The sequence below is a fragment of the Pistacia vera genome, unplaced genomic scaffold (genome assembly GCF_008641045.1).
Source record: "Pistacia vera cultivar Batoury unplaced genomic scaffold, PisVer_v2 Contig317, whole genome shotgun sequence".
Lineage (NCBI taxonomy): Eukaryota > Viridiplantae > Streptophyta > Magnoliopsida > Sapindales > Anacardiaceae > Pistacia > Pistacia vera.
In genome coordinates, this window is record NW_022196132.1 from 1,799,204 (window position 1) to 1,805,908 (window position 6,705).

The following is a 6,705-nucleotide window of genomic DNA, read 5'->3' on the forward strand; positions in this document are numbered from 1 at the left end:
AATCTCAATCTGTTAATATCCTAGAGGTATTCATTAATGAAGTTGAGAGGCAATTAGATAGAAAGGTGAAAGTAGTACGATCAGATAGAGGTGGTGAATATTATGGTAAATATAATGAATCTGGACAATGTCCAGGTCCATTTGCTAAATTCTTGGAAAGTCAAGGCATATGTGCCCAATACACAATGCCGGGAACATTGCAACAGAATGGTGTTGCAGAAAGGCGTAACCGAACGTTAATGGATATGGTTAGGATATGTTAAGTTATTCCTCATTACCCTCATCATTGTGGATATATGCATTAAAGATTGTTGTATATTTATTAAATAGGGTTGCTAGTAAGGTAGTTCCAAAGACTCCTTTTGAACTGTGGACAGGAAGGAAACCTAGTTTGAGGCACCTGCATGTTTGGGGTTGCCTAGCAGAAGTCAAGATTTATAATCCACATGAAAAGAAACTGGACTCAAGAATGACCGGTGGTTTTTTCATTGGTTATCCAGAAAAATCTAAAGAGTATCGTTTTTACTGTCCTAGCCATAGTACGAGAATAGTTGAGACTGGAAATGCAAGGTTTATTGAGAATGGTGAAACCAGTGGGAGTGTTGAACCACATAAAATGGATATTCAAGAAGTCAGGGTACAGGTCCCTGCACCTATGACTTCTATAGAGGTTGTCGTTCCTATAGTTGTCAAACGTTCTGATAACAATTAGGAATAACAAATAATTGAGCAAACACTACCTAATAATTTAGTAATCAATGAACCTGTGGTTGATGAGCCACATGAAGTAGTAAATGAACCACAAGAAATGACATTAAGAAGATCTCAAAGACAAAGGAGATCTGCCATTTCTAATGATTATATGGTTTATCTACAAGAGTCTGAAATTGACTTAGGAATGAAAGCAGATCCAGTTTCATTTTCACAAGCCCTTAAAAGTGATAATTCTGTAAAATGGTTAGACGCCATGAAAGAAGAGTTAAAATCAATGGAATACAATGAAGTATGGGATCTAGTAGTATTTCCTGAAGGTTGTAGAATACTCGGGTGTAAAGGGTCTTTAAGACCAAGCGCGAATCTAATGGCAATATTGAATGGTACAAGGTTAGACTTGCTACGAAAGGTTTTACTCAAAAAGACGGTGTTGATTACAACGAGACTTTTTTGCTGGTTTCCTCAAGCTCATTATGATCTAGAACTTCATCAAATGGATGTGAAAACTGCCTTTCTGAATGGGGATTTAGAAGAAGAAGTGTAAATGGAACAACCTGATGGTTTTCCAATTGAAGGGAAGGAACACATGGAGTGTAAATTAAAGAAATCTATATACGAATTAAAACAAGCTTCTAGACAGTGATACCTCAAGTTCAATGATACCATTACTACTTTTGGATTTAAGGAAAACACTGTTGATTGGTGTATATATCTGAAGATCATTGGGAGTGCATTTGTAATTCTAGTCTTGTATGTTTATGACATTTTGCTTGCTACTAATGATCTTGGCATGATGTATGAAACCAAGAAGTTTCTCTCTAAGAACTTTGAGATGAAGGATATGGGCGAGGCATCCTATGTGATTGGAATTGAAATTATCCGTGATAGGTCACAAGGATTGTTGGGAGTGTCTCAAAAAGCTTATATCAACAAAGTTCTAGAGAGATAGTCCAGTTCCAATTCAGAAAGGTGATAAGTTGAGCCTTAAGCAATGCCCACAGATTTTACTATAACATAAGCAAATGGAGCATATTCCTTATGCATCAGTTGTCAGAAGTTTAATGTATGCTCAGACATGTACCACACTAGACATTAGTTTTGCGGTCGGTTTGCTGGGTAGATATCAAAGTAATCTTGGAATGGATCATTGGCGACCTGCAAAGAAAGTGTTAAGATACTTACAAGGGACGAAGGATCATATGCTTACCTATAAGAGATTCGATTATCTTGAGGTAGTTGGATATTCATATTCAGATTTCGCTAGTTGTTTAGACACCAGGAAATCCACTTTTGGCTACGTATTTATGTTAGCTGGAGGAGTAGTTTCATGGAAAAGTGCGAAGTAGTCTATCATTACTGCTTCCACTGTGGAGGCTGAGTTTGTGGCATGCTTTGAGGCCACAGTTCAGGGATTATGGCTGCGGAATTTTATTTCAGGACTTGGGATTGTCGATAGTATTGCCAAGCTGCTGAAAATTTATTGTGATAATGCCACAGCATTCTTCTTTTCTAAAAAGGACAAATATTCAAAAAGAGCTAAACATATGGAATTAAAATACTTTGCCGTTAAAGAAGAAGTTCAGAAACATAGAGTGACTATTGAGCATATTAGCACCAATTTTATGATAGCGGATCCGCTGACTAAAGGGCTATCACCTAAGACCTTTAGTGAGCACGTTGAAAGGATTGGTATTATTGCCCGTCATGATTGATTTATAATGTATTTTATATGTTCCTTGACATTATGTTGTTAACATTATGTTGTTTTTATGTACATAAAGCTCTTTATGTTTAGTCACTCTGAGCTCTTGATGTATTGTTTCTGATTGATATAAGTATTCTGTTGTATGTTTCTTTATATTATGTTGTTTTGTATACATAAGTGATAAAGATGACAGGATTTGTCTTTGATAAGGGTATTAATTGTTGGACCATTACGAATTATTATAGATTGTTCTGAGTATAGAATTTGTAAAGTGATACATGGAAGGGAATATGTTGATTTAATAACATATGACCGCCATGATCCTTATAGGTTCCTATTTTATAATGTTTATATCTTGACAATTTAAGATATGACCTTTAATTATTTATTATTGTATACACATTATGTTTAATTACTAAGCTGTAAAGTTTTACTTTTATGACACATGGACCAAGTGGGAGAATGTTAGAATTATTTATAATTCTTATAAAGTGGTCCATGCGAATTAAATATAATATAAGGTTTAGTAATAATTAATTTAATTGAAGGGCATATTGGTCTTTAACCTTTGATGGAAAGGTTGCATCAGTTAATAAAATAACTGATGTTTGTAGTTAATTAAATAACTGCAATATAAAAGGTGGGTCCTCTCTCTATTCCCAATGTACGCTAAAATTTTTTCTCTGTCCATTAAGAGAGTTTGCGATTACAGAAGAGAAAGGGAGAGAAACACTGCCTATTTTTGATTCAATCAAGATTTAATTTTTAATTTTCAAACTATGGAATCAGGTATGTATTTCTTTTATATATATGTGAAGGTTCATCAAGTTTCAAGATCCTGTAACTTTATATTTATGCAACTTAGGGCATAGAAACATGAATTGATTATTGATTCTTTGCTTATGATGAGTTTGCTTTTAAGTTTACAAATGTCTCTTATATTCATTCATCACACACTTTTTGTTCTATCTTCATCCATTCTATTGAGAGAAAAATATTAGTTAGAGAAAGGTGTTCCTTTGGAGGAGTTTAGGTTGAAAAATTTGTCTAGAGTTGCTATCAACCAAACAACGAGACTGTTAGGCTATTGTATCTTAGAGGGGACGGGTTAAAGTGTTTCTCTACTACACTGGTTTTTTAAGCTTTGCTAGTCGTAGAGGGCTCGAATCTCTTTAAAGAAAACGAGATATCCGTGCCTCAGTCTTTTTAGTTTTCGTGCAATCTTCATTATTTATCATTGTATCTCTTTAAAATAAAATTATTATTTTATTTCATTTTCTCAGGAGTTTCGATCAATATGAAGGTTGCACATGACACACCCGCCAATCAAATTGGAGATCCATCAACAAGCCCTTTAAGTTTCATGGTTCCAGAGGTGGAAAGGCAAGGTGTTATTTTATCTGAACCTCCTTAAGGTAGCTTATGTTCTCACTGAAAAGAACCCCAACAAAAAGAATGTTGAAGGCATGACCGAGGAAGAGCAAAGCAGAGCACGTGGAGAGATGTGCACAATATGAGATAGATGAGCATAATTGTCGTCATTATCTTTTGAATTGTCTTTTGAATTGTCTTTTTGATCAGTTATTATGACTAATTTGAAATTACTACCCTCTGCCAAAAAGATTTGGAAGGCTTTGCAACTTAAATATGATTCCGAGCAAGCATGTGCAAAGAAGTATGCTGCAAGCCGTTTCTTTCGCTATTAAATGGTGGATGGAAATTCAATGGTAAACCAAGTACAAAATTTTCAAATGATTGCTCCCCAAGATAAGTTTTCTTTTAAATCTAAGAATAGTGGGGTGTCAAATTATGTCACAAAATGAATGCTAATAGCTTTATGGCTTAAAACAGGCACCCAAAATGTGGCATGAAAAATTTGATTCTTGCTTGAATGCTAATAGCTTTAAATCAAATGAATGTATACAAATGCATATATCATAAATTTGTTAATAATTAACATGTGATTATTTGCCTTTATGTTGATTTTTTGTTCTAACTTGTGTGTTGTTCAAGATACAAAGAAAATACTTGGAAGTCCTTTTGATATGAAAGACTTGGGTGCGGCAAATTTTATCTTGGGCATTAAAATCACTAGAACTAGCGATGGTATATTTCTTGATCAATCACATTATGTTGAGAAAATTTTGTCTCTCATTGATCTGAAATTTTTTCAACTCATTAGTTGGAAATGGGTAATGATTGTGGTCCCTATTTTAAAATAGTGCTTTCTTCTTGTTTCTTTGTTAGTCATATTATCGAGTCTTTAAGAAGTATCTTTTTGGGCTGCACTTTATGTGTAATTGGCTACCTAAAAGGCATCAATTTGTGTTTAGTCATGTGACTCTCAACACACTTTAATTTCTTTGATGTGCAATACATACTGCTTGGCCTTGCCAGTCTCCTACCAACAATCGCTTTTCTATCCAAACAAGGACTTGTTGGAAAACAGTTTTGAGTGTAATTAGATCCAAAATAACCCATCTAATCAGTCCATTAGGGGCCCCATCATATATTCCCTAAATCTGTTGAAGTGGAAGCCTGAAACAGTGTCGTTTTGAGTAAAAAAGGACGAATCGTTTTAGACAGACCACTAGATGAATCCTGACCGCAGGATACACTTCAGATCCAACGACCAGAATCCAGTCACTATGTCAACCGTATATAAACTCAACTTTTCTCATTAGTAAACAAAATCACTGTTGGGTTTTCTTTGTGCGATTGAGGAGTTAGGGTTTGAGAAGTTTCTTACTGTTGCTTTGTGTAATCGGTTAGATTAGAGTGGTTAGGGGTTTTAATCATTCTGGTGAGAGTGTTGTTCTCTCAGGTTAGGGATTCTCAGTGGGTTTCTCTAGGGGTTGATTACAGGATATTTGTATCTGGGTAAGGTTTTTGAGTTGCTTGGTTTGGGTGTTGTAATCTTGTTTCTTGAAGTAATAGTAAGTGCAACAAGCTCATACATTTCCTGAGCTCAACGTGGATGTAGCTTATCCTAAAAGGATAAGTGAACCACGGTAATCTCTGTGTTCTTTGTGTTCTTGTTTGGTTGAATGTGTGAGATCGAATCTGTGTAATATTGTTTAGGTTGCATAACAGTGGTATCAGAGCTATTTCTTGGAGTCTAGATCTGGTGATTAAAGAATCATAGTCCCGATAGAAGGGGTTTTGCGAAATTAGGGTTTTGCGAAATTTGGGGTTTTTCCAAATTAGGGTTTTGCGAAATTAGGGTTTTGGGAAATTTGGGGTTTTTCTAACAATTGATTTCTTTGAGTCTCCAAATAGATCTAAGGAGTTCGGATTTAAGTAAGATTTGCTAATCTTGACAAATCTTGGGTAAAGACTAGGATTCCAGAAATTGCACAAAGATCAGGGCAAAGGGATCTTGGGTTTACAATTTGGGGCTTTTCTAAAACTAACCCAAAATGACTACAAACACCACCACACAATTGGAAATAAACCAATACGATGGGAAGATTGATTTCGCGGAAGCTGGAAGAGGAAGATGAAAGCCCTCCTTTCACACAACAAGGTTGCAATCGCATTGGAAAAGGATCCCAAGAAGTGGTCAGAGGAAAGACTAAAGAAGAAGGAAGAGATTGACGAAGAGGCATACAACTTGATCGTGATGAATCTCTCAGACAGTGTGCTTTGAAAGGTAGATGGATTCGAAAATCCTCTTGGCTTATGGGGTAAATTAGAATCTTTATATGCCTTATAGTGTGCACTGAATCTGGCTTTCTTAAAAGGAGCCTTATTCTCATATAAAATGGATAATTCAAAGTCTATTGAGGAGACTTTAGATGAGTTCCTTAAGTTGAATTTGATATTGAAAGGCACAGACCAAGAATTAGGAGAGACAAGTCTTGCCATGATACTACTAAACTCCTTAATGGATGACTACCAAGTAGTCAAAAATGCCCTGCAGTACTCAGTTACTGTACCTAGTGTAGATTTGATTATTGCCAGTCTTAAGGCTAGAGAGTTAGAGCGTAAAACCCTTAAGAGAAACAACAATACTCTGTTTGTGAACGGTAGATTAGAAACTGGCCAACCTAGTAAAGGATACCAACCTAGTCAGAGGGGTAAGAATAAGAAGAGATGGAAAGGGAATAGTAAGGTCAAGACTGAAACTAGGAAGTGTTACTATTGTAACAAGATAAGTCATCTAAAGAAAAACTGCTTTGATTGGAAGAATAAACAGAAATTAGGAAATACAGAGAACAACCTGGCCACCACTAGTAACCAAACAGATGAACCAGAAGTCCTAACAATGTCAATATCTGACACTA